We start from the raw sequence: 9,905 nt of genomic DNA, 5'->3' as shown, positions 1-9,905 counted from the left end.
AACTTCAGGGCAATTTGAAGGCCCATGACTTTGTAGAGGAACAAGAAAGGCCGTCAAAGAAGGCCCCTAGCGGTTATCCTTCGAGACCCAAAGTCAAAACATTGGGTACACGAGCAGAAGCTAACGAGAGCCAAAGCAATAGTGCTTGAAATATTATTGTTTTATAAATAAATAAAATACACAGAAAAATACACAGACATTAGGGAAAAAATGACAATTAAAAAATATGAATTAGGATTAAAAAACAAATATGCTTAAAATGCACAAGTATAAACAAATAATACTTGTAAAAATGTTTTAAAAAAAAACATTGCCTGAGAAATACAAAAATATAGGATGAAAAATACTAAAATCTTAGGCCAAATATTTATAAAAAAATATACTAATTGAATAAAATGCCACATATTCATATATTACAAAATAGATGCAAATAAGAAATATTAGCTAGAAACAAAATATCAATACCCCTCATATTTATTAGAAAAAAAATTGTTGATTCCTATTTGTATATGCTTCTATTAGGAAAAACAGAAACATTCACATGTATTTTGTCCTTTGCTTTTGTGAAGTTTGAATTTCAAAATAATAGTTTCTTAAATTAGCAACTGACCACAATTTTGGTGTGTTGTTGTGTTGCTGTTAGTGCACGATGGTATATGACAGCAGGTTCAAATATGAAACTTGAATGATGCAGTGTTTGGTCACTCAAGATGGTGGTTTTGGATTTCTGGAAAAGTAGTCATCTTAAAGGTACGTGGATTCCGCCTGACAAAGTCGCTTTTCTGGTATCTTTGTCTTCTCATTATAAAAAATATAAAACTGTTATACAGTTGAATGTTTGATTTGTATACAAGTTAGTGCTGCTAGGATTTCTAATATGCAAAGTATGATTTTTTTTTTCTCCCTCATAGTTTTCCCATATACGTCCCCTTTAAAGTAAACATTCAAAAGGTGAGCGCGGTCGCCGTCTCTTGCATAAGGGCCATTCTTAAATTAACGTCCTCCATTTAGTTTTGGCGCAGGAAGTGACACATGGGGCGGCGTTTGATGTGTTTCTCCCTCTCTTGGAAAGAAACCGACTGGGCGCTGAACTCTTAATGCCACTGAGTGTTACCTCATTGTCCTCCAGAGGATGGGCGCGGGGGGGTAAAGGGGGGTCCGGCATCTGTTCAAACAAGAGCAATGCAGAAGAGAATCACTGGGGTGGGGGGAAGGATAACAGTTGGAGTAATTTGTCTGGAAGAAAAGGGCAAAACGGTTCAAGTGCTCATTTTTTTGTGTTTGCCTGGCAGAGCGACACTGATGCCTTTTTTTTAAGGCGGCTGTATTTTGCATATCAATACAGTGAACCTTCTTTCCACTTTCAGTTGGCGTCCAAAAATAGGAAAATATGATTATTTGTTGTTATGGTTATTTAATCCAACCCCCAAAATGAAAAAAAAGGCTCATGTTTTTTTTTCATTTTGTCAAAACTATGAAATGCAAAAATGGAAAATTAATAACACTATATTAGCTTGTTAGCTGCCCTGCTTCCCATGATAGATTAAAGCAATATCGGGAAACTTTTCAGTTTTCGTTGATTATGGCGGCTCCATATGGGCAAAAGGCGCTAATGTTTTGCCTGAAGTCAACCACATTTCCCATGAGCGCCAGCGGCGCAGCACATAGTGTCGTACTGTCGGTACATCCGGAGCTCTCGCTCACCTGCAGTTGGACTGAATTGCATCTCTGTTTCAAGTGGCTGTGTTTAGGCGATGATGTAGTGAATCAAATAATGTATAAACAATATAAAATAACGATGTTGAAAATGAAGGTTTAACTTTGTTTTTGAACCATATAATTTATACTTGTTGGAATATAAACCCCCACGGCTGGTTTAAGTGCAGCTATGGTAAGTGATATTTTTAATCATCTGTTTTATTTGGCCATTGAAAATGTTTTCACATGAAATTGACCATTAGCTCTAACATAAATACTGTACACTTGTACGCAGTGTGGTTGGATGTGTGGACCGCTGCGGCTACACACTGACGGAAATGAAATATCTATTATGATGCTTGGTCAGCTTCTCTACCACCAGGCAAAGCAAGTTTTCTGGGGGAAACATTGCAGTATGGCTAATTTTTCCACAGTAGTTTCCTGTGTATTTTACTCAAACGGTATATTTGCTGTTTGCAATCATCACATTGTTTTTTCTTTAAACAGTACTCAGTACTGAGTACTGAGTTTGTTGCGTGGCTGGTTGTGTCAGTGTGGAATAGCGAACCATCAAGCTGATCGCTATTTATTGCTAGCACTCAAATTTCCGAAGGCTAACATTAGCATTGGCATTTTGATTTGAGTATGGAAAGCTACTTACTCGTCCAGCAGGAACAGAGTCAATGCGACGTCGGTCAGAAATCCCTCCTCATCTTTGAGCTCACGCCAGCGAGTGAAAGCCGGGCCAATGTTGATCCTTCTCAATTTTTGAGTTTCCAGTGTTGACTGATTTTATTTGGGGATTTCTGTCTTGTTTTTGTTCCCATTCCCATTGACTTGATAGAATTGCAGCTAGTTTTCGACATTTTGTTTTTTAGCCGTTTTTGTTCTCATTCCTTTTGTGAACAATGGCTATGTTAGCTTTAGGAGCTTGCTGATAGCTACCTAGCGGCAAGACAGACAGCTGTAAACTGGTTTATTTGGGTATTTTGTTTCGTTTTTCTGCAATTGGCTGCCCGATGCCAGCTGGGTTAGGCTCCTGCACGCCCGCGACCCTTGTGAGGATAAGCGATATAGATAATGGATGGATTGATGTTTTGTTTTTTTGTTTGCATTCCCATTAGCTTGATAGAACTCTCAGACACAGCTGGTATTAAGCAATTTTTGGTGGACTAAGGACTTTAGACATCTATGTTAGCTTCTGGTGCTCGCTAATAGCCACCTAGCCACTAGCTAGATAGCTGCCAACTGGTTTTACTTCAGTATTTTGGTCCTTTTTTTTTTTTTTAAATCGAAAGAACAAATGATACACGTGTTGTGAACCCTGCCAATTTGTGATTCATCTTTCGCAAATGTTTCTGTAAAACATGACTGATACAGTATTTCTGTACTCTAATATGTAAAAAGTAAAAAAATACATGTGATACTTTTTTGTTAAAAATAACTTTCTTTTTAATTAAACAAATTCTCAAAATATCACAAATTTTCACCACACTACAAAATCAACTATCCCTTGTGATGTCACAACTTTTTCATGAGAAAGAAAAGATTTACTGGCCTCAAGATTACACCAATCCATTCATTTTCAAAGGTAATCTGTAAAATGACTTTGAAATGATATTTGAGTGTTTGGGTAGTTTGTGGCACATTTACAGTTTAAACTATTAAACTAGGAAATTATAAACATTTTGTCCGTCCATTAATTGGTGAATTTTGACTTATTGCATCAGGGTTACTCACTGTATCCCTGACACAATTCACACGCTGCACAACAAGGAGACTTTATCCCACAGCGGGTAAATGATTTTTTTGGGATAAGAGCTTATGAATCCCAGTCCTTGTCCCCTGACAAGTCCACCCCTTAGGCTTTGGCGGCGAATTTTGACCTCACCACAAAATGTCATTCATGAGAAAGAAAGAAAATATAGACTGAATCGGCAAAATGGTGCCTACTCCTTGGCAATGGTACCTCCCGAGGTTGAATGCCTGAAACCTAGCAACTAGCTACAAAGTAGATAGCTACATAGTAGATAGCTACATGCGGATTTTATTTTGCTTCTATTTGTATTTTAATTCCTGCTGATCTGGTTTTCAGTGACGTTTTGTGGACAAAGACTTTAGGACGCTACATTAGCTTCTCATGTTAGCTGAAAGCTACTTACAGTAGCTGCTAGCTAGAGAGCCAAAGACTGATTTTATAGTGACATTTTGGTCCTGTTTTAATTCCCATTCCTGTTGGCTTGATTGGACTCTCAGCTGGAGCTGGTTTTCAACAACCTTTGGGAATAAATGGCTTTAGATCACTATATTAGGTGTTTGTGCTAGGTGACAGCTACCTAGCCACTAGTTAGATAGTCACAGACTGAGTTTTTTTTAGGTATTTTGGTCCCGATTTTGTCCACATTCCCATTGGAAGGAATAGGACTGTGAGTCAAGTTTTGTGTGTGTATGTGTGTTTGTACTTTGGGTTTTAAATCTACAGTATTTTGTAATGCCAGTCTTGGAACCTTTTTGACACATCTCCTAGTTTGGCCGTGCGGATGAATGGAAAGGACTTTTTCAGGATTAGAAAAATAAAGCAGCCAGCATGCAAACACTGAGTCATGACAGCACAAGGTCGCCTCAGCCTTCAAATTACAATTTTGTCGTAGTACAAATAACACACAGGTGTGTTTGAATGGAGAAAAAATAAAGTTCATGTTTGAGTGTAGGGAGTGCTCCTTTGTAGATACACTTTATGTATATCTCATGATAATAACTCAACTATTACTGGCAGTAAGTAATGAGAGCCAAAATCTACTGTGCGCTTTTTGGGCGGGCTTCGTATGCTCATGGCCAAAATGTTATTATTTTTTTTTTTAACTTTGCTGCTTCAGTTTCTGATGTCTTTGTTTCAAAATTGTTGTAATGAAAAGTTTATACATACAGTGTTCCCTCACTTTTCACGGGTGATACGTCACAATTAGGGGAATTTTTGCGACGTTTTTTAATTGTTTTATTTGGGGGAGGGAGTTACACCTCTATTAAGCATTATAAACCCACCCACCCTTATAAACCTTTGTTACACTTAATAAATGTAAGTTTTAAAATGCAAAAGAATGAATAAACATCGCGGCGCAGGCTGCCTTCATAAATTAATGTGAGCGGAGCATGCTCTGCAATAATACATAAAACACATCATACTGTATGTACACACTGTACATAATTATGCATATGTAACAGATTTTTGGTATACTTTTTATGTTTTGTTTCAGGTTAAAATTATATTATTGATCTTTATTATATAATCAGTATACGTATACGGTATATGTATACTTGATATTTTCTTTTGTATCATTTTAGATTTTTTTTTAAACTAATGTAGTAAATGGTGCTGCATGGAGGATGACAACGTGTAAAACGTACAGTCTTGTTTATACTATCATCCATCCATCCTGTCTACAGTATATGCACAGCTGCCGTCTCCTTTACATTATCCACCATTAAATCCCACAGTGGGGCCACACCAGAGTGGAGCCTGGTACCAACCACACATTAAGTCACGGCGCTTTGGAAAGGCCCGAGACAGGCCGTGTAAGGCGAGGTGGAGGGAGGGGTGGCTGATATACAAGCCAGGTTGCCAGGTTGTCAGGACTTGGGGGGGGGGGCCTTTTCACTGAAGGTGATAGATGCGTGCCGGTCGGCCATTAGAGGTACAGTACAGCTGGATTTATGTACCGGGGCTAATTCCTGGTTTCTTGGGAGAGAAAAGCGGTGGAGGAAGAACTCGTGCTACAAGTGCTGGAATGTGGAGATACTTCATGGAATTTAAGGATTAATTGTGGAAAATCCAATTTAAGACTTTTAAAGGAAACATGCATTTTTTATTCAGAATTTAAAATCGTTCCCACGTGTCTTACGAACATGTCCGTGACATGCCGTCACCATTCTACAGTTTGGGAACCACTGCCCGAGATCAAGAGAAAAGGAATGTGTACATCTGAGTTTCAAGGTCAAGCCCGTTTATTTACTCAAAGGCCGTTAAAGTGATGGGCCCGCCATAGGATTGTTTTGTCCTCTGGAGGTGTGGTTCATTTCCCACCATTCAACCCCCCCGACAGGTTTTGTAAGCGGATCCGGCGGCTCATTGTTTTAACGTGTTAATTTAAGATGTTAAAAAAGCGCTGCGTCACAATGGCAGAGAAAATAAAGCTAGAACCTTGAGAGTTTTTTTTTTCTTTTGTATTAAAAACTGTCCGCGGTGACCTGCGTGCGACTGCAGCTTTTGCACGGTGTTACACAACAGCAGAGCATTGTGCACCGTCACAAAGCCAACCACCCGCCAATTTGCTACGCTCCATTAGAGGCCATAAAGAGGCTTTCCGTGTGCTCAGGTCAGCAGCTATCAACGGACTGTGGGTGAGTTTAGCTTTTTCTTTGGCGTCTTTTTTTGGTGCTTCAATAAGTGACGTTAAGAGAAGATGTGAGAAGAATATACACAATAGTTTTTCCGCCTGCTATATCGCAGATTTTTAATACGACACTTCCGTGTGGCCTTGAGACTAAAGTCACCTAATTAAGAGTTTTTCGAGATATGAGCCATCGTTGGGCCGATTTTGAGCGAGTCGGCAGTGAACTTCCAAATGGCTCTTTGGGCGATAGTGAACAATTCTTCCAAAAAGAGGCTTCAAGAATGACATTTTCCACTCTGTCCCACTGTTGTATTGTGTTCCACAGAGTTCAATTTTGGGGCCCCTGCTGTTTTCTTTGTATTTGCTGCCCGTGGGTTCCATTTTAAGAAAGAATGGTATCTCCTTTCACTACTATGGGGATGACAGTCACTTAAAGTGTTACAACACTTTAAGCAACGGATATTTCAACTTTGTGCGCTGTGTGGGATGGAATTATCTTTTGTCAGAGCTGGGCATACCGCCTATGTGACGGTCCGCCTATGATGGATGCCCATTCTGTAGGCGATAAACGACAGACGGGGGAAATTTTAAAAAAATAGTTGGACCAAGCATAGTCGGAAGCTGTATTCCTAAAGTCATCAATTAGTTTTACGTGTGATAAATATGGAGCTGAATCAATGGAATTGTCTTCACCGCGCAGGATGTTGCCCGTGTGATCGCAAAAAGGGAAACCTGTCACACCTGCCCTGCATAACAGGAGCTTTTTGTACATCCTTAGTGGCGCATTGTTTTCTTTTTCCAGTTGCCCCCCGACATCCGAATGCCTATTACAAATGGCCGTCAATCCCCTTTGAGTGGAAAGCCAGCCGGCTGCCAAAGCCTGTGATTTTTTTTTTCTTTTTTGTGACCATAACAAAAACATTTCCTGTGTATCACACCAGTTTCCCCTGATTGTGCTCCTCCTGTCGATGAGGAGTCGAAAGTCTCTGGAGGGAAATTAATGTTCTCCCGGGGCCTTTGTCTTTTCTTAATCTATTTCACCGTGGCCTTTGTCTTTTCTTCATCTATTTCACCAGGATTGCATGGGATAAATAAACTTTATAAGTGGAATCAAACTCATCATCGTGCGCGTGGGTCTGAAATTCTAGAAATCGAATCTAAACCTAAATTTGGCACTGTTAACATGGTAAGCAGGCTGCACGGTGAGCGAGTGGTGACCATGTACTGTATTTCCCACAGTCCTGAGGTTCTGGGTTCAAGTCCAGTGTGGAGTTTGCATGTTCTCCCCGTGCCTGTGTGGGTTTTCTTCACTTCAGGTACTTCGGTTTCCTCCCACATTCCAAAAACATGCTTGGTAGGTTAATTGGACACTCTAAATTGGTTGTTTGTCTTTGTGTGCCCTGCGATTGGCTGGCAACCAATTCAGGGTGTGTCCCCCGCCTACTGCCCGAAGACAGCTGGGATAGGCTCCAGCACGCCCGGCGACCCTTGTGAGGAGAAGTGGTATAGATAAAGGTGAAGCTATGTGTTTGATTTCCTTACCGGAATATTGACCGATTGGTCAAAAGGGGGGCCGAGCTTAGCCCAGTCACACCATCCTCGCGCAGCCATTTAGAGAGTTGTTTGCGAACAATGCCTCGTCTAACAGACTGTTCTCTTTCAATATTTATACACAGTCCGGGTCACGCGAGAAGGAAATCCTCCCGGAGAGGAACCGGAGCTACTGTACAGCACGCTAAAAAGAAAAGCCCCTCAAGTCAACAACGTTTCCTGGCTTTTTCCTCGCTTTGCAATCAAGTGAGCGAGAGCAAGACGGGGAAGGAGAGTGAGGGCAAAAATAAAACTCTTATCTGACCACTGATCTTCAACAGCACACCACAAGTGCTCTCTTGTCAACAATCTCCAAACATGTTACCTCCTCCAAGGAGCTTTGTTTGTCAGCGGGATCACACCACAATGACCTCAGCGCTTTTCCAAGAAACTCCGTCAACGGGTGTGGCACAGGACCAATGAAGAACACATTGGGTTCTTTGTTGTGGAGCCAGGATTTGTTTTGACACTTTTGTTAATGGCATTCCTCAATTTCTCTGTACAATTGCCACATGTAATACTGAAGAATCGCTGCTGCCTTTTGTGCTCATTCGCATCTGCACACGCTGTACAATATTCGGGTCCAGCAAAGACTCACATTTGGAGTCCTTCTGTGTTCTCGATGCATCGGGGAGGCTCTAACGACCGCACTACTTCAACATGTGGTCAACAAGGGTCTGACCCGACACTTGGCCGTCACCCATTACCACCGAGCTCGCAGCCCATGTGGCCGCAAGCTGGGACAACGACATGAGATGCACCTACCACACACAGTCCCAAATTCCTCCCGGTGGACTTGCGCGGCGTGCGCCTTAAATGAATAAGCGGATCCATTCAAGGCGGCACGTTGCTGCTGTCGCTGCATCATGCTGACGCTGTTCTCGTTGTTGCCTCAGAGCGGTCCTGTGACAGCACGAGGCCTCCGTCTGCGAGATAATAAACAAAGCCTTCATAGTCTTTACAATCAACGTGAGTCTAAGTACTGTTATTGAAAAGGCCACGGCTGTCCTTAACGCCACTTTTACATATAATGTTTACGCTTTGTATACGGTTTTGCGGTTCATCAATATAACAGCTGTTTAAGCAAGTGTTTGTTTGTTTTTTAAATGGGTTTTACAGCATTCAGGCAGGTAATAATTTAGAGTTGTGTGCTGTCAGTGTCGTACCACTACTCAGCTAGAGCGGACTTTAATTTTAACATTTTGGTGTTTAAATATAAACTGTTTCATTCTCTTTTGTTTGTTGCGTCGGTTGTACAGTAAACTTCAACTGGGAGTGACAAATGAATAGCTTGAAGCAAGACTGTTCTGCCTTTGAGGCTTATTTGTTCTCTCGAAGAGCTGTCATATGATATCTCGACAATGAGTGAGAACTAGTGTTAAAAAAATATTTCAAGTGTGTAATGGTTCATTTACTTTTTCATTTAATTAAGGTTTATTTATCCAGGTAAGGCAATTGAGCACAGATTCTCATTTACAATGCTGATCTGGCAGCAGGGTTTAATTGTTTGGGAGTTAGTTTTTATAAGAGTATTTGTCGAGTGCAAGATATAAAAAAAAAAAAGTCATTACGTATCATGAAATCAAGTAAACTAATTCCCAAATACCAAAAGAAATACATTTAAAATGAATCCCGAAAGGTCATGTGCAATATTGACAAAGATGAAAACAAAGGACCACCCGGAGCGAATCTGCCTGCCTGCACCTCGATCAAATTCACCAAAATGGTGTTACACCACCTGTGTCGCAACTTAGTTGCTCAGGGCTCAGGTAACGACCAATCACAGTTCACCTGTTTTCTGAAGCTGAGCCATGATTGGTTGTTATCTGAGCCCTGAGCAGCTGTGATGTCATTTTCAGTCGACAGACGTGACAAAATGGCCGCCCCCTGAGCTGGCTAAAAACGGGTGGATTCCTCACATTCCACAAACGCAATATTAATCAGAATGCCTTGTTGAAACCAGTGGGCCTGGAAAAATAAATATGTTTGGGTTGACCTCCACATTATTGAACGGTATTCAGTTCAAATAAAACAAATTTTCGTCACAATTGCAAGACTTACGGCATTTTCGAGAATCAGCACTTGCTATCAGCAAGTGCTCAAATGTAAGCACTTTTAATCAGTCTAAAACAGTGGTACCACTACATCCCCAACATATACATATAGCATATAAACAATTGCAAAACACATACAGTGGTCGTCATTTCAAGCTCAAGGTCCTTTTTT

General features: G+C 40.8%; 1 protein-coding gene across 1 annotated transcript in view; it reads right to left on the bottom strand.

The window, feature by feature from the left end:
• Window positions 1-318: 318 nt before the first annotated feature.
• The window catches only part of LOC147147446 (uncharacterized), a 29,553-nt gene continuing 19,966 nt past the window's right edge, over window positions 319-9,905 (bottom strand). The window contains exons 18-19 of the transcript XR_015086805.1: window positions 8,445-8,605; window positions 319-1,165 (exon numbers count right to left, since the gene is read on the bottom strand). The gene's annotated coding sequence lies outside the window, so the exon portion shown is untranslated. The remainder of the gene's footprint in view (window positions 1,166-8,444; window positions 8,606-9,905) is intronic.

This window comes from Filicampus tigris, chromosome 5 (assembly GCF_054856515.1).
Source record: "Filicampus tigris isolate MCC_2025a chromosome 5, RoL_Ftig_1.0, whole genome shotgun sequence".
In the NCBI taxonomy this organism is placed as follows: Eukaryota; Metazoa; Chordata; class Actinopteri; order Syngnathiformes; family Syngnathidae; genus Filicampus; species Filicampus tigris.
The sequence above is the reverse complement of the archived record's forward strand: the minus strand, read 5'-3'. Positions and strand labels throughout refer to the sequence as shown.